The sequence below is a fragment of the Raphanus sativus genome, chromosome 1 (assembly GCF_000801105.2).
Source record: "Raphanus sativus cultivar WK10039 chromosome 1, ASM80110v3, whole genome shotgun sequence".
NCBI lineage: Eukaryota > Viridiplantae > Streptophyta > Magnoliopsida > Brassicales > Brassicaceae > Raphanus > Raphanus sativus.
Window position 1 is genome coordinate 21,359,432 of NC_079511.1, and position 22,756 is coordinate 21,382,187.

At 32.5% G+C, this 22,756-nt stretch overlaps 1 pseudogene; it reads right to left on the bottom strand.

Moving 5' to 3' along the window:
• Positions 1 to 5,898: 5,898 nt before the first annotated feature.
• On the bottom strand, positions 5,899 to 14,813 carry LOC108856157 (CBL-interacting serine/threonine-protein kinase 17-like; annotated as a pseudogene).
• Positions 14,814 to 22,756: the final 7,943 nt, after the last annotated feature.

Consider the following 22,756-nt stretch of genomic DNA (forward strand, 5'->3'; position numbering starts at 1 on the left):
TAAATAAAAATTCATATTAATACAATTTTATGATTATTTGTATCTTATGATAACAAAACAAATTAAGCTATTGATCACAAAATTTTCAAAATGGTATCTTCAAAATTTTAATAATTTATAGACGTTTTTAAAAATTCAAAATATAACATATAAAAATTAAAAGTTTTTATTATATAGTTAATGTGATTGTTTAATATCTTTTAATAATATAAAAGAAATAAAAAGAACTAAGATACAAAAATTGTGATCAAATATTTATTATTCGTAATAATTAATTTTCATATATATGTTAATCATATTAGGTAATTTTGTAGTTTTTATTTAAGAAAAGTGCGAGATTGTTTTTTCGTACATTATTTATCAATTTGATAGTTAGTTTAATAATAAGTGTAATATAAGTTAAGATGGTCAACCTATTTTTCTAAGAATAATATATTTTATATAGTTATTTATTAAATGAGACTTCATAATCATACAGTTCTATGATCACTCATATCTTTTTATAAAAAAATATTTAAATCATTGATAACAAAATTTTCAATGTGAAAAAATTAATAAGTTTATAATTTATAAATGTTCTTGAAAATTCATTGAAAGTTTTAATATTAAAATATTTATGTAGTCTTATATTGTATATATATATATATATATTATTTTTTATAACATATATTTATTTTATTATTAAATCATACTACTCTATGATTTTAAAATCATGTGTATCTTTTTATAATAAAAATGTTAAACCTTTGATCATTAATTTTAATAGTTTTAGTCATTTATTGTCGTTTTTAATTCAAAATATAACATATTCGAAAAAATCTAAATTTTAATTTTGTAGCTAATTTGATTGTTTAATTTATTTTAATAATATAAAATTAAACAAAAAATGATGGAGGATATATTTTTTTATCAAATCTTTATTATTAAAATCATTAATTGTCATATATATATATTACTCATTTATGGTAATTCCGTAGGTTTTATTTAAGGAAAGAAACAAAACTAATTAAATTGGATCATTCACTTTTTTAATTTCAATCTAAGCTTGCCACGTATGATAATCTAACATTCCAATTGAATGACACGTAGGATAGGAGTTTTTTTTTAATTAATACAAACATGAGGATCTAATTTTCGAAATGTTCCTTCTTTAATATATAGGGGATAAAAAACTCTATTATGGTTTTTATAAGATACTTTTTTGATAATAAATAAACTATATTTTGCTTTATACCTTGAGACAAATTTGATTCAATTCATCTTCTTCGAGAAGCCTTGAAAGAGATTCGATTAAATTCATCTTCTTCAAATAGCAGGTCTCTGGCGATTTCAATTGAAATCCCTAAATTGAGCTGAGTTCTTGTTCTTACCCGCCATCAGACTGGCAGGCCCAAACGATGGAATTTGAATGACCGGAGAACAACAAATTATTAATGGTCTACAACACACTTCTGTCATGCAGGCCCGATCCGAGGAAGTTAAAAGAGAAGAAAAATTGGGCCAGCCCTGTTTCGCTTTGACCTTTCATTAGGAGAATGACGCCGTTTCCATCATTCTGGAAAAATGAGTTCTCTGTTACAAACAAATCTGCGGTCGTTGATTCTCTGACTGAGCTGCCTCCGCCACAATAAATTAAGCATCAGATCACTGTGAAAGAAGGTTGCGACCTTGTGAATGTGCGCCCCTATTATTATGCTCACTTTCAGAAGGAAGAGATTGAACGGAAAGTTCAAGAGATCCAGCTCTTTTTCGTCACTAGTTCTACTCGTTAAGTAAAGAAGAGGTTATCATTGAACAAAACGAGTACCAAGACGCACATCGAACATGACGTAGATACCAAACCGCAAGTATTTGAATTATTAAGTTATCTGAGTTATTTGTTTTATTTCTTGTTTATCGTTGATAAGAAGAGACTTTGCCTCCTCGTGTTGAAGAACCAATTCTTCCACTTTTCCTGTTAGGAGTTGAAATTTTACGTACGTTGTGAACTTTTTTTTTTTTTTTTTTGACAAAGATTTTTCTATTGAAAATGCAGGAGAAATAAGAGTTTGCAGAGTTTTAACTCAGTAGACCAACTGGTCTTACATATCTAGAAAGATACAAACTTGAATCAGATATCTAAGAGATGGGAAATCTAGTTAGTGAACCACAATTGAAGAAGAGTTGAGCAGAATTTGGGTCTCTCTCTCCTGAGGCTGGAGATTCTATTTTTCACAGTGAGCTTGATCTGAGCAATCAGTCCCTGCGGTGAAGTGAACCGGAAGCTATGCAAACGATTGTTTCTTTCAGTTCAAAGCGTGTAGAGGGTTGCTTGCCAGCATAGGAGGAGCAGAGTCTTTTGCACCCTATTTGATGGATGGCCATTTAGTTGCACAAGGAGAGCAGACCATTGTCTTAATGAAGTGAAGTTACACTTGTCTGCGATCGGCTTCCAGACTTTCCAAGCAAAATTACAGTCGAAAAAACAGTGAGCAATAGACTCGTCAGCGGCATTGCACAGTAAGCAACGAGAGTCCGTCAGCAACCCCCAGCTTAAGATTCTGTCCCGAGTAGGGCATCTATTTCTGACCATTAACCATACCAGGAACATATGCTTCGGAATCCCTCCCGAGAACCACACCTCCTTATGCCAAGTGACAGTGGGAACATGTGGACGAAGCAAGTCGTAAAGTGCCCCTGTTTTATAACTCATCTGCCTCTGGTTTCCAGGCCACCATTCAATCTCATCTTTGAAATCATTCAAGGACCGAGTAGACAAGTAAGCAATAACCTCAAGTTGACGATCAGAACGGGCATTTGGTAGGATCCATCCTCCATTTTCCCATAGTTCAGCTAGAGTAGCTGTTGAGCTCACTGGAAAACGCATCGAAACAGAGGAGTTGAGATAGACAGATAGCTTCCCGTAGGGAGACCAGTTTGATGTCCAAAAGTAAGTGGTTTCTCCATTGTGAATTTGCTTCCTGATCCAGGGGTAGATAATTTCCCGGAGGTCTAGCAGCGTATTCACAAGCCAGGAGTGCTTCTGCCTCGTGTTGATCACCCAGAACATTTCAAGGTTTCCATCAAGAATCTCATCCCTGAACCATGAAGACCAGACAGAATTTTCAGCGAAAAAAAGGATCCATACCATTTTTAATGCACACGCCAGGTTCCAAGCCTCAAGGTTCCTGAGTCCAAGCCCCCCCTCCTCCTTTGAATTGCAGCAAGATTCCCAAGACACCTTAGCAGCTGAAACCGCATTTATATCCCCTTTCCAAAGGAACTTAGAGCAAAGAGAGTCAATCTCACTGATGATACTTTTGGGAATGATGAAAGAGCTGGTCCAGAAGTTAGTGATCCCATTGATGACAGATTTTACCAGTTGTAATCGGCCTGCATAAGTAAGCTTTCTCACCGTCCAGGAACGTAGTTTTGTCTTGATCGACTGAATGAGCAGAGCACACTGGGCTGATGAGATCTTTTTCGTGTGTAGCGGGACACCCAGATATCTGATCGGCAGCACACCAGAAGCGAGACCCGTTTGCACTTTAAGATTCTCCACTTCTGAGTCTGTCATACCAGCAGCAAAAAATGATGTTTTCTGTACGCTAATGGCCAGGCCCGATCTCTTTTCAAAGTCTTCCAGCACAGTAAGGATCGCTTGTACCGAGGACAGAGAGCCATCTGAGAATATGAGTAGATCATCGGCAAAGGAGAGATGAGTAAGTTTTGTCCTTCCACACCTCGAGTGATACTGAAATAAACCTTGTGCTGCCGCTCTGTCAAGTGCCATGGAGAGGCAATTCATGACCAGTACAAATAGATATGGAGATAAGGGATCCCCCTGTCGAAGACCTCTCTTCCCTTTGAAGTACCCATAGGAAGACCCATTGAAAGCAACTGAGAAAGAAGGAGTGCAGACACAAGCTTCCAACCAACGAATCAGAGCCTCTGGAATGCTATAGCTGCGCAGGCAAGCAAAAAGAAACTCCCATCTCACTGTATCAAATGCTTTTGCAATGTCGACCTTGATAGTAACCCTTTTCTGACCACCTTTCCTGTGATACCCCTGGACAATCTCTGAAGCTAGTAAAGTATTTTCAATCAACAACCTTCCCTGCACAAAGGCCGTTTGATTTGGTAATATAAAACCAGGAAGGATCAGCTTCAGCCTCTTTACCAACAATCTGGAGATAGTCTTGTACGTCGTGTTGCAACACGAGATGGGCCTGTAATCTGCGATAAAAGTAGCCCCAGGTTTCTTTGGTACCAACGTCAGGATAGTTGCATTTGCAGAGCGTGGAAGAAAGCTGGAGATGAAGAATTGAGAGACAGCATGCAAGAATTCCCCACCTACAATTGTCCAAGCCGATTTGAAGAAGGCAGACGTAAAGCCGCCAGGACCAGGGGACTTACTAGGGTTCAGCTTCTTTAGCACATTCGCAATTTCTGCCAGTGTTGGTGCAGAGGACATGAGTTGACGGTGGTGGTCAGAACAAGATAGAGAGTGAAGCTCTTGCAACCACATGAAAGAAGCAGTAATAGGAGGCAACTGGTTTGGAGCCAGTATAGCTTCAAAGTGGGAGACAGCTGTCTGGCTTATGAGGTCAGGATCAGAGAGGACCGTGCCATCGAGGAGAGTGATTGTCCTGATGGAGTTTTGGGACGCACGAGCAACAGCAACACTTTGGTAAAACGGGGTATTGTGATCGCCAAGTCTCAGCCAGTTCACCCTAGATTTTTGGTGAAAGAAAGACTCTTCTATCCCTCGTAGGAAGTAGTATTTCTCCTGGAGCACCCTCTCCTCATTAAATACGGAAGTAGATGGATTCGCCATAGCTTGTACCTGCACCAATTTCAACAAACAGTTAGCCTCACACACTCTTTTCTGTATATCCGAAGAATTTTCTTTATGGAGAGTTTTGAGTGGACGCTTAATGTTTTTTAATTTGTAACCCAACGAAGCGAGATCCCATGCAGTGCTTCCGGCCAGAGTCCACGATGCCTCAGTCGAAGCAAGGAAATCAGGGTGGGAGGTGAGATGGTTAAAGAATTTGAAGGGCTTAGTTCCAGAGGAAGGGAGGGGGCATGCTAGGTTTATGACACATGGGGAATGATCAGAGAACTCATGAGGAAGGAAAGTTGCAATACTGTTTGGGAACCCAGCAATCCAGTTAGCATTGACCATCGCTCTATCAAGCTTTTTTGTGACATGGTTTACTGGACACTTATTAGTCCAAGTATGGGAGTTCCCTTGGTAGCGCAGGTCTTCCACTTCTAAGTCCAGGAAAAAGTCCCTTAGCTCCATCATGTCTGCTGTCAGATGATTTACCGAAGGAGATGAATGTTCAGCATGATGGATTATCTGATTTAGATCTCCTCCAATGATCCAGCATTGATCCTCCAGATAATAAGTTTGTTGTAGCTCCAATAATCCATCCCATAAATCACGCCTTTCTTCTCTAGTGTTGGAGGCATATACAGCTGAGAAAAAGAAATGTTGGCCAGATTGGAGAGACACTTTGTAGGTTAGAGACTGTCTTGTTTGATGGATTTCCTGGACAGAGACAGAAGGTTTCCAGATAATTATTATTCTGAAAAAGAAATGTTGGCCTTTCTTTTCTAGTGTTGTGAACTTTTTTATTAAGCAAATAAAGAGAAATAAAAAAAGGTGGTCAATATTACCAACAAAAAATCTTGCATCTTTTACTCTGGAAGCTATGGTAAGTTTAATGTAGGGACTTGTGCTACAGTCATTGCATTATTATTTTCCAGAAACTATGGTAAGTTTAATGTAGGGACTTGTGCTACAGTCATTGCATTATTATTTTCCAGGAACTATGGTAAGTTTAATGTAGGGCCTTGTGCTACATTCATTGCAATATTATTTTCCACTGTCAGACTCACATGTAAAAAGAATGATAGGCTGACGCTAAATTTATTTATCGTGTAATGTACTTTTCCGGCTTTGGCTAATATTTTGCCAATTTTATACAAAGATTGTATAGTTTTTATATACATAAACCCTCTCTGGACTCAAACTTTGAATTGTCGATACTTGTTTCTGCTACTGGCTACCTTAAAAGCTATTGAACTTGCGATGATGTACCCAATTCGTTGGATAACCTATCGCAGAACTGCACCAAAACAATAAGCTGTGTTAAATCGAGACAAAAGAAAAGATGTAGAGAAGTGAAAATTATTTTCTACAAAAATATTTACATGTTCATATAATAATGAATCACCACGTGTCTTTCTTAGTTCGACCACATTCAGCAACGGGATTATCTCGAATACCTCCGCCGTTAATGACAACCTGCTTTGCCCTTTTCGATTGCTCTCTTGTTGGATTGCTTTTAGCTGAAGCAACATCAGTTCTCAACTTTAGAAACCACTTAAACTGCTTGCAACAACTCAAGTACACAAGAGCAAACGAGATTCTCACCATAGTGTGTTTCTTCTGTACGTAGAAATCCATCTCCATAAGGATTGTTTTGGTTTTCTCAAACACATCTATGGCTAACCTATTTGATGTGAATCTTATCTGCCTGTCTGATACTTTCTGAACCAGTGCACAAAAATAACACGTTTATCATGAACAAATAACCATCTTGTAATGGAGTACATGAGTTCTATCATGAACAAATAACCATCTTTTAACCGGGGCTTCTAGCTCAGTTGGTAAAGGGTTCACAGCTGTGAGTTCCGCCACCTGGGTTCGAATCCCGGCCACTGGGAAATTAACATTTCGGCATCGCCAGGGACAGAGGACCGACATGTGGCAACACATGACTAGTCTGGACCACTTCTGTGGGGCCAGGATACCTCTGTATAATTCAAAAAAAAAAAAAAAAAAAAAAATGGAGTACATGAGGAGAAGAATGTACCATTACCTCTGTCTCGAACAAACCAGAGAGGTCTAGAAATGATGACATTCCGATCAATTCAAAGGCGTTGATGACGGTTGGCAAGTCATGGCTTTTCTCTTCTTCAGATACCTTCACCATCAAAACCAAAAAGACAAGACTTTTTAGAAATTCAATGTACATGATCAAGTTTTGATAAGAACCAAGGAAACATTTTTGTACGTCTTCTTGGACTGTGGATGCATCATCTTCATCGTCACTGTTGGAAGAAGTGTAGTTGTGATTGAACCAATCATTGTCCTTAATACCTGCGATTGTCATCCTTTGATATTGGATTTGGATCAAGCATTCTCTTGATCATACTTATAGCACCCTGTGATAGCCATCTAGGTATTGGAGGGTCACCTTTGTATATCTGAAATGGAAACATCTTTGAGTATGATTCTTCAAACATAGACTATTTATAAACACACATATTTTGACTTGATAATTTTTTTTAAAATTTAAAATTGATAAAATCATCATCTATATTTAGCAAAAAAAGAAGACTATTGAAAACAGAGGGGATAAATAAAAGCAGTACATTACGGTAGATAACCGCGAGGTTTGGATCATCAAAAGGGAGACAACCCGTAAGGATAACATACAAGATCACTCCACACGACCATATATCTGATGTTGCACCATTATAGCCCTTGTTGGCTAGGACCTCAGGTGCAACATAGTTTGGACTTCCACAGGTTGTATGTAGCAACCTGTCTTCCTAACATATCAAACCCCAAAAAAATGTTGGATACAGAGATTCCTATAATACTGATGGAAATAGGTTTAGGATATTTGGCAAATTAGTACCCTAAAATGCTGAGTTAGAGCACAAAGGCCAAAATCGGTGATCTTAATATGCCCTTTTGCATCAAGAAGAATATTCTCTAGCTGCAGCAAGTGACATTCTATATCAAACATGTGACCAATAATTTTTGAAAAATGTTAAAGCCTTCATGGGTCAAGAAAACTTGTAAACCACCGACCTTGAGGTCTCTGTGGAAAACTCCCTTGTTATGACAATAGCTGACTCCATCAATCAACTGCTGAAACAATGTTCTTCCTTCTGTTTCAGTAAGCATTCCTTTGGAGACCTGAGGATGGTCAGAGCATATATTTGGAAACTGGCCTTTTTGGTTAATTAAAACAAAACCGTAACCCCGTAGCAATGTACATAAGTCTTTACAATTTTGTCATATAAGTCTCCTCCAGTGACACATTCAAGGACCATGTAGATCTTCGTTTTGCTAGCCAGGACCTGTAAGTCGACAATAAGGACGTCGACAATAAGGACTTGGCATATCAATGACATTAAAATATGTTTATGTATTAAAATATAAGACAAAAACATTGGAAACCTAAATTATCAGGAAATTTTCCATCATCAAGCAGAAAACGTCGACCAAGTCTATGTTGATTCAACGTCCAGAACCAATTATTTGGGTGCTTGCAAAAAAGGTAATCGAAGAATCCACTTTGTTTCTTATTATAAATATCAAAGTCAACAAGAATATAGTCCATGCAAATACCCAAAACACTGGAAATATCAAAACGGGTTTTACGAATTTAAAGTGTGGAAACGAGTTTTAATGGATTTATTAAATTTTATGGCATTCGAAAATGTGAGGCAGTAGTAAAGATTGTCAATTTCATTAATTAAAATTAAATAGTCAAATTTTAGGACATACCTCACAATTCGTCATTAAATCTATCGTCACCCAATTAATGGCCAAACCTCAAGCAGAAAAGCAATTTCATTTCATAAACATAAAATTAATTAATTAATGATACCTTAAGCGTGACTATTTAGCAACGTGAATGATAAAAGACATTCAGAAGAGAAATAATAAATACAATCTGTTGTGAACATCCACCGTTAGGTTAGAAGAAGAATAGAGAACAAAATGTATTGAGGTAAATACCCGTTTATAATTTTTAATTAATGATGTGATAATAATTTACAAATCCTTATATCCATTGTCCGATCCACGAATGTTGAATATTTTACTGGTACATCAGAGATTTAAGACATATGCAACGCAATCTATAATCAACTAATCATAAAATGACGTTTTGAAGATACTACTTCACAATTTCTGACCATACACACACCCAAAAGAAAATACTTCTTCACAAGTTAACACCACAAAGTTATTAGTTATAACATTTTCGTCAAAATTTGCTCATAAGTAAGAAAAATAATGGAGGGTCGGTTTCGGTATAGCCATTTATTACATGGTTAAACTGTACACAAAATTTGATACCCAGTTTAATATACACTTCTGATCGAATTTAGTTTTTCCTTAGGCATATTGTATAAAATTATTGTATGGACAGCCATTTTTTCTTTTTTATTCTGGTTGAAATAGTGTTTTGTGAAACAGAATTTCAACCATAAGAAATCATGTTTATCCATAGAAAAAAATTTACCTCATGTTATCCTACAATATTCAATATTTCTGGACAGCTATTTTTGTTTTATTGAAGACTGCTATTTAAATAGCCAATTGTTAATAACTTAATAATGATTGTCATCGTCCAGCCGATTATACATGAAGTTTGGTTATTTAGCAACGTGAAAAAAGAGGTTACTTGTTTGTGAACTAATAATATATTAGAAAACTAGGAGTTTTCTTACGTAGATATAAAAAATTTGAAAAAAAATATTATTTTACATAAATATTTTTTCAAATTTTCTATTTTTATATCTCAATTTTATTAGTTAAAAACAACCACAATGTAATTGTTTTTAGTTTGATTTATTCAAGTTTACTTTAGTTTTTTAACTTTATTATTTTAAATTTTAATAAAATAATTAAAATTTTATAATGCTATTTTATTCATATTATATTTTATTTAGTTACTTTTATTTTAAATATGTGTATTTGTAAATATATAAATTAATTCTAATAAATATACATTAAATATAAATACCATATATAAGTTGATAAAATATATAGTCATAACTACACTTATTTTATTAATAAAAATATGATTCATAAATTGATGTACAAAATTATATGTATATATATATTATTTAAATAGATATAGAAAATTATTAGGTATTGCCATATTTATAAAATCTTAGCAAAATAAATATTTATAGAGAAAAAACATTTTTAATGTATAATTTATTACTTATTACTATATTTTTGAAACTTTGTCAAAAATTTAAATTCGTATATAAAAAATAGTAATTGCTATATTTAAGTAATCTTATCAAAAAACTAAATCTTAATATAAGAAATTTTACATGTCACAATTAAACTAATGATATTTTATATTTCTTTTAAACCATTTGATCATTTTTTATTTTTTTTATTTTTTTTGCTAACTGATCATTTTTTGTTGAGAATGAATGTATTGATGAAATATGTACAAATCAATTATCAAATAATGTTAGGAGATATCAATACTATTAAAACAGGAGAACTTTTTATCTACTTGCAAATAGTCTAAGTTGGACTATTACATTTATTTAATTTCCTAATACTTCTCTTATAATCAACTTACTTATTATTAAATATACACTATATCTAACTAATTATTTTAATATTTTCAAAACAAGATCTTTAAAAATATATTCTTAAGTATCTTTTACTAAGATTACATTCTAATAATATCTTTTATTTAAAATGTAAATACACATTTCTTTTTAATATTTACTTTTAAATCATAAAAGTCATAATTAATAATTAACTGTAGTTAAAAACGATTTTTAATTTATATTTTATTTATATACTAAGAAATAAAATTCTATATTATTTATATATACATAATTTATATTCATAATTAAATTGCTACATCAAGTAATAAATATAAAGTAACTTAATCAATCTATTAACCATTTTCTAAATTATAAAATAAAATAATAAAATAAATGCATGGATTTTACAACATATTTCAACTTATTAAAACAAATATTAAAGTACGATATATAAACTAATAAATAATTATATATATATTAAATATTTTTAAAAATTTAATTTATTTATCAAGTATAAGGCGGGTTGAATGACAATAGTTAATTTGTATAATAATGCTAACCAAAAAATATAATAATAAAATAAATTTTACCAGTATACAAGATTACAACAAAATTGCGGGTTTAATAGAACTTTTAAATAGAGTTTAACCAGATTACATAAAGAGTCATCGATGTTATCGGTTTAACTACGGATCTGGACCGGGTTAGAGAACACTGAATATAACACTTCATGTGTAACATTTAAAAGTATGTACTAGATTTTGACCCGCGTTTTAAAAACGCGGGTATATTTTTTGTTTGGCAAATTCTTTTTATCGAAACAATTTTTAATTTTTATATTTTGTGTATTATTTATTAAAATTATCATAATTTTTGCTATCTATATTAAATTTTACATAACTATACACTTGTGTCATACCCGTTCCACACATTAGTTTTAAATTTTATTCATAATTTTCATAACATATTTTTTTCTTATATCGTCAAATAATCTATAATAATTATTGCTCACATTATATACTAAACAATGATATTATTGTTTTTATGAATAATTTCAAAGTATAGTTCCAATTTTTAGTATAAAATGCATATCAATCTTATCTAATTAAAGATCAATTATGCAAACAATCTTAATGAAAAAGTATTTTTAAAAACTATAGCAATTTAAAAGGCCCGTAGTAGTCAAACCAAATGTTAGAACATGTATTTTTAAAAGACAGCAAGTCTCTTTAGACGACATTGGACAAAAAGAAGCCAAGTGATTCAGAAAATAGTTTTTGTGTTGACTCACTTTGAAAAAAAAACAAATAGTTCTTTGAAGCCACTTATAAAACAAATAAAATAACGTCTTCTTCTCTGGTCCATGGAGGAAAAACTAACTCACGTCTTTTTGATAATTTTTTGTTCTTTCTACTTGACCGTATGATATTATCTTTACTCACTGCAACTCATTTGTTTACATACAGATGATTCGAACTTCAACACCAAGGGAAAGTGAATAGGGGCCTTAAGATTATCAAAAACGATTACAAAGATATGTATACTTTTCCTATTTTAGAGACTCAAAAAATAGTGCATATTATATTGATCACCCAAATAGGAATAAGGAATCAAACTGGAAGAAGCTTTTACATTCAATGTAAGTCTTTTTGCAAGTTGCATGAATTTTATGACCTTGTATCATTTAACAATAGGAATAAAAATTATTAAGAACAAATCACAATATTAAAAAAACATCAATGATTGAGAAACATAAGTACACACAAACAAACACTTACATTCTCATCAGCCAATATGAATTCAATGGTTTCCTCTGTATGTTTTGTTTCCAAGAGTGTAGGAACTTCACATGAACACACCAAGTATTCACTTTCTCATTAGAAGCTTCCGATTTTGGATTTGCAGGTTAGAGTCCATAGGTTCTTCTGACGGTAGTGGTTTCAATAGGAAGAGAGTCTTGGATATTTATAGAGGTTAAAGGGAGAGATGCTTAGGGATTATTACGAAACCTTGGGGCGTACTCCAAATCGTATCCCACCAGATTTGCTAAACTATAAGATCGATATATTCTATTGTTAATATTGTTGCCATTTTGAAAGCTCCATAATATTCGGTGGGTGTTAAGTTAAGTTTATTAGTTGAATCATTTGCATCGTGATATTGGGTAACTTGTATAATCTTCTAGCAAATATTTTTTTTCTTAGAAATAAATTGTATCGATTAATGATCAATTACTTAAAAATCAGAATATTCTTTCAAATCTATTGAATCGATTTCATAAATGGAATACTAAAAAAATAGAATGATTTAAGCTATATCCGGGGAAAGATTTGGTTTGCAAGGGATATTGGAATTAGTCGCTGTTTAAAGTTTAATTCAATTAAAAATACATTTTTATATTCTCTATAAATCCCTTAATTGATAAATTGTTTATATATTGTATTAACTTTAGTTCAAATTGATATTTAAATTAGTATTAAGCTGTTAGTACAATGTAAATACGATACTTTTACAATTTATAAAACGAAAATTTCAGATTATATATATTAGTATATATAAGGTTTGTTCTTACTTTTAACTCGCAAAATTTTAATTATAGTGGGTTGTTGCATATCAAAATGGGATTTATCAGATTGGGTTTAAATGCTGTTGTGATTTGGTCGAATCTGTTTGGGGTTTATGTTGCTGTAATTGGACTTTAAAATAGTTGCTTATGATTGGTCAATAAATATGGACGATTTTTATTAAAAAAAAAAGATTTTACATATATGCCCATATTTACATTTCTGTTGGAATAAAGTATATTCATAATATCTTAGAGAATTTATTGTTAGCGAAATCTTTTTTTTAGCTGACACTTATCCTTGATGGCCAAGTTGTTCCATATAGTATGATAACAACATAATTTTCCCCAAGTTATTTAGTACCAATGCTATATCGTTTTTTGAAAAAAAAATACAAATCGTCTTTTTTAGTCACAAATTATTTTATAATGATCTGTTAAACTAATAATAAACTATGGAATATACTTAGGAATAAAATAAAAATACTTGTTTTGAATACATAGTCAAATCGTTACTATAATTAAATAAAAAGAATAGAGAAGAGTTAGCTCATAAAGTTTTATATTGTAAGAGATTGGATTGTAAAACAGCTGGTAACAAATATGGAATATACCAATGGATTTTGGAATAACATTTGAAAGATAAAAAAACGCTTTAGCGTATGAGATAAAAAGACATGCAAACTTTGAAAGATAAAAAACGTGTGGGCTTCAGACCCAAACAAAAAATTAATAAGGGCCAACAGGAGGGAAAGAATCGTGTAGAATGTTATTTACAGCATTGTCCTTAATGATACTGACGATTTCTTTTGAAACTGAGTGGCAAAGGTAGTAAATAAAAGGGTAGTATAGGGGTTTGAAAAAAATAGGATCCTGCTTTAATAGTATAGATGCAATCAAAATTGTGGATTTAATAAAACTTTTAAATAGAGTTTAACCAGATTACATATAGAGTCATCGATGTTATCGGTTTAACTGCGGGTCCGGACCTGGTTACAGAACACTGAATATAACACTTTATGTGTAACATTTAAAAGTATGCACACAATCAAAATAAAAAAAATATATCATTTGAAAACAATCCCGCTTTTTTAAGGGCGGGTCAAAATCATCAAAATGCAAACTTTTAAGATTGATAAAAATCTCAGACATTTAACAAAAGCGGAAAATCAATACATAGGATGATGAAAAAAAAATCTTACCCGTATTTTGAAAGGACGGCCAAAGTCTAGTTTATAATCAAAATCAAATAATCAATTTGACTTTTCAAGATGTTACACTTCCCGCAAGCAAACAGAAAATATTCACAGGTTTTAAGTTAAATCGTCGTCAAAATTCCAACTATCGTTTTGATAATAGAGAATGTTATTGAATCATTTCTACCATAACTGAGGAATTGAAACACATCTAAACATAACATTATTGCAACAACTAATTACCTCATGTAATCTGACGATCTTTGGGTGCTTTAACACTTTCAGTGTCTGGATCTCTCTCTCTTTATCTGACAATGTCGAGAGATGATAAAGACTTGGAATCGACCATTAAACATATTCTAGCTCTCGAAGAAGCAAGAAACAAAAGAGAACCTGAAAAGAGGCGTTAAGACGTTTGATACTAGACTTGTCGATGATTTTGACGGCGAAGAACTGGCCAGAGACTGTATCTTTAGAGAGTTTAACTTTTGCAGAGTTTCCTTCCCCAAGCGTCCTCCCAAGCTCGTATTTCCCAACACGCATTCCCTTCGTCCCCATTCAAATTCTCTGATCCGATTAGGCCGTGGGATTGAGCAAAGGAGGCTGATATTGAGCTATGAGCCTATGAATCTAAGTATGTGGCTCTATTTGTCTATATATAGAAGATTTGAGACCGAGGAAAAGAAGAAGAAATGGCGGCAGATATTCTTTTGGTTTATATTCTATGATGATTTTTTGTTGTAAATAGAATTTAACTATTTATGATGTTGTCTTTTGTGTAATCGATGATTATTTCATTTCTAGAAAACATGATTAAAAACGTTTCTATTTTTTCATGATTGTTTTTATTTTATAGAAATTAAATAGGTTTGATAATATTGGTAGAAATTTAGGATTTTGAAGATTTTGGTGGAGATTTAAAAATATTGGAGATTTTTGTTTTGAAGATTTTAAACATTATTTAAAATGATATCTATAACATTGTTTTAGAGATGAACCCATTTAACCCAGATGTGTTCCCAACAGCGTCTCTATACACCAATATATATGTACTAACACTAATATGAATTATTTTTGAAAATTACCCAAGATGCAAAAAAAAATCAATTTTTTTTCAAGATTTCAAGAATCCTCCGCATGCAGATACAGTAGCAGAGAAGTTTGGAAGAAGTGTAATTAGAGTCCAACCTACATCTGTTGTCCACATAACTACAGAGTTACCATCTTGAGTTACATTCTAAGTTAGATTTTCATTTTGTTTTCAAAAGTAAAAATAATATATATACATATTTTATTTTTGTTTAAACGAGAAAATGATATTGGAAAATTTTCAGTTTCTTTTTTCTGGTAAGAATTTTGATTCGCATTTTATTATATTTTCTTTCTTTCAAATTTTTGTTTAAGATTAAACTAAGAAGAATATATGTTAACTTTATAAACCCATCAAATACCTTTCTACAAGTTGTATTTACAGTCATTAACATTTAATTATAAATTCGAGAAATTGCCAAAACTACCATATTTCTAATATCAATTTTCATGCACATTAACCATATTTACCTTATTTTAAAGGTAAATAGACACTTTTATTCCTAAAAGTAAGTAATCACTGCAAAAATAAAGGGTATATTACATCATTTATTTTTTACATTTACATCACTTATAAATGATGTTAATGGATTTTGTAATATTTAAATAAGTGACTCTGAAAATGGTGATGCAAATACTTTACATCAGTTCTTAACAAGTGTTAGCAAATATTTGCATCAGTTCTTACTATTGTTGTAAATTTTTATCAATTAAAATAAATGATATCAATTAATGTATCAATTAATATAACTGATGGTAGTATTTGTTATGATTTCCAAAACTGATATCAATAGTTTGTATCTGTTGTAAATAGCTGATGGTAATTGGTGTCACTTTGTGTCATTTGTAATTTTGTAGACAATTTATTTTTATATTAGCATCATTTTTCAAAATTAATAATTTTATCACATATTATAACTGACGCATAAGCAAATTCTGACTTGCATCAACTGATCTAGACTAATGGTTTACAATTGAAGGATGCGGTTTTAGAATATGAGGTTTAGGATTTTAATAAATATATAAACAAATACATAATTTTTTTAAAAAATTATAAAAATAGATTCAAAAAATAACTTTGAATTTTTAAAATAAAATTTGTAAAATCAAAAATAAAATTAAAAAAATTCAAAAAAAAAGTTCAAAAAATTATAAAAATTAATTAACCTTTGGGTTAATTAATGTAAGACTTAGAGTTTAGAGTTAAGGGGTGGGGTTTTTAGGAATGTGTTCAAATTTTTAAAAATAAAAATAAAAATTAAAATTTTCAAAATAAAAATGTGCTATTTTGTTATTTTGTGACAAAAATTTAAAAAATGCTATTTGAAATAATTTCCCATTTGAAAATTTTATAATTCGAAACTTAAAACACTTTATTATTTTTATTATTTAATATTTATATATCTATAAAGCAAGGGTACAAGAGCCTTTTGCTATTGATAAAAAAAAGTTTTTTACCTCTTTAATGAAAAATGTATTTTTGAAAATGTTCCTTTAATGAAGGTAAACATGATTAATGATAACAATTATGTGGTACAATTAAAATTTCCCCATAGATATAAATAATTATTAAAAATAAAAATTAAAAAGTAAAATTTTATAGTTTTCAAATTCATATTTCTCTTATATTTTAATTATATTTTGCAAATTTTCTTTTAGAAATTCAAAAATTCCTTTTGAATCTTTTATTATCTTTCTTACAAAAAGTTAGATATTTATTAATATATTTAAAATCCTAAACCCAATATTCCGAAATCCCACCCTTAAATTCTAAAACATAAGTCTAGATTAGTTAATCCTAAGGTTATAAGTATTACGAACGTGGTAGTTTTGGAAATTTCTCTATTTATATTTATATGTTTATTGAACAAGAGTATAAAATTCTTTTGACTCTTTAATGAAGAAATTATTTTTAAAAGTGTTCCTTTAATAAAAGTACACATGATTAATGGCACCAATAATGTGGTAAAAGTGATTTTTCCTATTAATTATCTCTGAAATATTTTCAGATCCTATATCTTATAGATATTAATGATAAAATCTCTAATTTTCAATAAATTGAAATTTTAAGGAATTTATACAAATATCTTATCCATTTCTTTTGGAATCTGTTAAAATAATTAATCTCATAGACTATAAGATTTGCACTACAAGAAAACAAGGGGGTTAACGACTGCACTTTTTATTGTTAATCACTGATAACGACGATTTAACGTCTATTTCACATTCGTCGTTAGTAGTTCATCGTACCGTGTCAATCGTTGTAACATTTTTGTAAATTTACGATGAAGATGTTTAGTCTTTAAAACTGTCGTAATTGAATTCGTCGGAAGGTATGCATAATATTACGTCCACGAATTTAGTCGTAGAATGTTCGAAAACCATCGTCATTAAAATCAGGTCGTAAAAATAGGTTACCACGACATAACAATTACGACTATATTACAATTGTTGTCGTTGTAAATAAGTCGTAAATTTTACGATAATTAACATAGTTTTAAATTATAAATGAAAAAAAAAATATTTGTTATAAATTAAAGATTCATAAAAATTAGACATTATTTAATTTGGAAAACTTAAATAAAAATCTAATATATAAAAATATTATAATATCCAAAATATATACAAACCGAAAAAACCCTAAAGACTAAGGTTGTCCTGAAGCTCAGAACTACGTTGCTCGGTCTGTCGCTCTAGTTCCGCCTCCTCTTCCAGAGTGCAGTTTGGCGGGTTTATGGTCAGACGTATCCCTCGCCACTTCTGCTCAAACATCATCGCCATGGCCATTATCTGGTTCCTATTCTCCGCTATGACGGTGTTGGCAGCCGTCATATTTGCCTGGAGCTGAGTATTTTTGTCCCTTGCAGCACTGTGATATGCTCACGTCCTAGGAACACCGTTCACTGAACAGATCCCGACTATTCGTCCCATATTCTTCGGGACAACCTATAATTTATTAATGAATTTGATTATTAGTAAATATACATTAAAAATTAAAACATATTAAAATGTAAAAAAATATATTACCTTTTCAAAAGAATTGTCATGTTTGACGATCGACAACTGAACCGGTGTGCCATCTGAATTTGGTTGCGACAAATGGGTCTAGATCTCTTGGATCCAAATCTCCACATCGTTGTGGATTCTTTCTGCCCGAGCATCCACGAACATTCCATCCTTATGTTGGTGTGTCTTCTTGTAAAGTCGGAAAATAGACGGTGGTTCCCCTTCCTCAGCAGTCCATACAAAAATTTTAAAAATTAATCATGCACGTTAATTAATAAAAGATTTATTAATTATTTTAAAATGAAGAAACAATTAACACTTAATTATCATCTTTAAGGCACCCCGGCGTGTGGGACCTGTCCGGAAATATGAGGCAGTGCTAAATTGCCTTTTTCATCAGGAGTTAACCGGGCTGCCGAGCAGTTGTTAGACGTGCGAACCGAGCGAGGCAGCATCCAACAGGCCTTCAGGTCTGTCCAAACCGCCTCGCTGAGGGAGGTGGTTTTGCAGCATCCCCATGATACATCCACTTCTCTTTCCAGTCGCCAACAGTGTTCTTAAGGCGGTCCATTGCCTTAGGGTTGAACGCAATCTTCATTCGCTCGTTGACGGCAATCGAACAATTCCATTTTGCTCCAAAAAATTATTAATAATTGTAATAAATAAATTGGAAAACAAAATAGATAAAAAATTTAAAAATTAAAACGGACCGCAAAAAACTTTAACAAAATCCTCCGAATGTAGTCCGATGTAAGACTCCAGTTCGGATGCGCTTCAGGGATGTATAATTTGATGGTCTCTGAAACGGATCGTCCAAGACAATTGTCCGCCTTAAACCTGCAAAATTGATGGAAATTTAAATTAGATATATATTTATGATAAAGAAATATAAATCTGAAAATAATTATAAATATATTAAAAATTACCAATAAGTGTTTTGGTGGTCGATCGGTGTCGATGATAGGTAAACCTTCGTGACCGGGCATTTGGATCAGATCATCAACCGTAAACCTAGCATACAGAGCATCCGGTAGCACCATCAAATCTGGATGAACACCTCCCGGAACAGCAGAAGGTGCTGGAGCAGCATCATCAGCTGGGGAGGATGCTGTGGATGAGGAGGAGGAGGAGGAGGCACATACGGTGCAAGATTGACTCTCAAAGAAAAAATCTGATTCGGTTGCAGTACTAGAGCTAGAAGCTGACAGATGATCTTGTCCACCGAGGAACATAGTCGTATAAGTGGGTTTCTCCCTAAGTCTCTTTCTACCACAAGCATATAGATCGATAAATCTATTTAAGAAATAAACAATTTTAAATTATTATTTAAAACAATTTAAATTATTATTTAAACAATTTAAATCCGTAAATAGAAAACTAATCGAATTTTTGTTTCAAAACTAACCACTTAAACTAACTCCAAACCTCTAATCTAATTCATCCTAAACTAACCACCTAAACTAAAAAAAAAATTGTATCTGGAGAGAGAGAGAGAGAGAGAGAGAGAGAGAGAGAGAGAGAGAGAGAGAGAGAGAGAGAGAGAGAGAGAGAGAGAGAGAGAGAGAGAGGAGCAACCGTGTGAGGGCGATGGGAGTCAAGTATATATAGAGAATACGATTTCGTCGTAAGGTAGAAGGAACTTTACGACGATTTTGAGACGACACGCGTTTTTAGAATTTACAACGATTTTGGGATGATACACATTTTTACATTACGACGATTTAAGTTCGGCCCGTGTTTTAGTAATCGTTGTAATGTAGAAGTTAGTTCATTTTTCAAAAAAGCTACGCGAAGTTGATAAGAATTGTTGTGGTGACCGGGCACTCCATTCAGTTTATTTTACTATTTTATCGTTTTTCGAGTGCATCTTTAAAATGAGAGAGTTGTGCATATTTATAGAATTAGAGTTCGTCGTAACATAGAAGTAAATTTACCACAACATAGGGCTGTCCCTTGTTTTTAGAAATCATTATAATTTAGTAGTAAAATTACAACTACATAGGGTCAATTTTCTATTTCGACGATTTTGGGACGATCCGCGTCTATAGTTTACAACGAATTAGAGACAACACATGTTTATACCCTAAAACCAAAATCCCAAATCCCAAACTTCTTAAGTTATATATACATTTTACCCATCAAAAAACTTCACATCTGATGCCACCCACTTGAACAACACCGCCTTCGCTTCCGCTGACAATCTGAAAATGGGAACCAGAATTTTCGCATTGTTTTTAATATGCAGCTCACTCCTAGAACATAATGCATGCAAGTCCAACCTTGATTTCTTGTTATCTTTTGTCTTTCCGGGGACGTTCAGTAATGTATTGATGATGTTGTCGAAGAATTTATTTTCTATATACATCACATCAATATTGTGTCGCAGAAGTTGATCTATCCAATATGAAAGTTCCCAAAATACTCTTATTGTGCCAATTATCTTGTGTCCCATAACCATCAACCATATTTGCTGGAGTATGCTAATTACCCCTTCTACGGACTGTTTCTAGTCCACCATAATAATCAATATTCTTCTTGATTTCCTCTCCAGAAAAATATGGTAGAGCGGTGTCCCGTACAATCATTTTTGACCAAAGCAATATATTGTTCCTTCGGTATGAATGGTTAATGGGAAGAAATCTTCGATGACAATCAAACCAAGATGTTTTTCTACCATTCTTTAGCTTGAATGCGTCAGTGCTTCCCATACAATAAGGCCAAGGTAGCCTCCCATGCCTCGTCCAATCTGATAACATCCCGTATGCGGAAAAATCACTGATGATCCACAAAAGAGCTGCTTGCGTTGTAAAGTTTTTTTCTCGTTGACACTCATATGTCTGCACCCCTGTTGACCACAACTCCTTCAATTCTTTTATTTAAAGGCTGTAGAAAACCATCGAGGGACCACTTCAGATGCTTAGGCCCATGTATCAATATTCTCATGAAAAGGAATTTCTTTCCATACACATCTCTGGTGGAAGATTGTATGGCGTCATGATGATTAGTCAAAACAAGTACTGTCTTCCAGACATTCTAAAAATACTAAAGCCATCTATGCACAGACCAAAGACAAAAATCAGGGTGCACTGAATTAAGTGTTTCGAAGCTTTTGCATATGAGGAATGATTGATCTTGCTTTCTTGCTGAGTATGTTCTGCATGTCATCTCATCGCTGCTGCATTCTTTTGAGATTTATATCATCTCTTCAGCTTATCTGTAATAGGTAAGTACCACATCCGCTGGTATGATACCTATTCCGTCCAGGCTCTTGCGGTTTATATAGTGTCTTCTTGCAAAATTTACACTCCAATAACTCCGCATCTTTCCTCCAGTAGATCATACAGTTGTCTACACAAACATCTATCTTCTCCAAAGGTAAGTCAAGACTGGTAACCAATTTCTGAATCTCATAATAAGATTCAGCAGAAAAATTATCTTCAGACAAATACTCTTTAAACACCGCAGCCACTGCATCCATACAAACTTAAGGTAATTTATGATCGGTTTTGATATTCATCATCCTAGCTGTCAGTGACAATTTAGAAAGACCTTCTCTACAACCTTCATAAATTGGCTGATTAGCTGTGTCTAGCATTTCATAAAACCTTTTCGCTTCGAAGTTAGGTTTCTCTACAATTTATACTTACGCAGCAACTACTGAGGTTGTTTCACGAAATGCATCTGTAACCATATCATGCATCCTATCATGATCTACAACATGATCCTCCTGAGGTTAATTACTTTCAGGATGCAAATGACTCAGTTCTTCCCTATACCACCATTTTCAAAATGAGTACTACTATGAGCTTCATTCAAATTATCACACTTTCCATGGTGAAACCAAATATAGCAATGTGGAGTAGATCTTGTATTTATTATATGTTTCCAAACCGTTTCACTACGGAAAACTTGGTATTCTTGTACTTATGAAAGGGACAAAACATTTTACATGTTTCCTGTGTGAGAGGTGTGTTTCCAGTCTGCTACATGAATATCTCTGCCCCGTTGAGAAATTCGTTTCTCATAACTCCTACAGAATATTTATGTGCATAGATCCAACTCCAGACCTCAAAGATACTGCCACCATCAGACATTTTTAACTTTTTTTCATTTTTCTGTGCTTCTTTATAAAGAGAGATGATAGCATATTTATAGGAAAATTTTGAATTTGGTAGGTGTAAATGTGGCAGCGAATTTACTACATCATGAAATTTACTATTATTTAACAACAGCTGTATTACCACCATCTTTACCAACCATACTTACAAACATTTATCACGATTCACCAACCTTCTACATTGCTCATAGTTTATTCGTTAAATAGATGCAAAATTTTTGATGTAAATCAGTCATAACTTAACCACTACTTTACGATGACATGCTCAAATCGTCGTATATTTATCGTAAATTTACAACTAGTTTACAAAAGAATAACTTCGTTGTAAGTTTACCTCTAGTTTACGACGATTAATAGTTTTATCGTAATGTAGCTGTAACATCGTCGTAAAATTACTACTACACTTGTAGT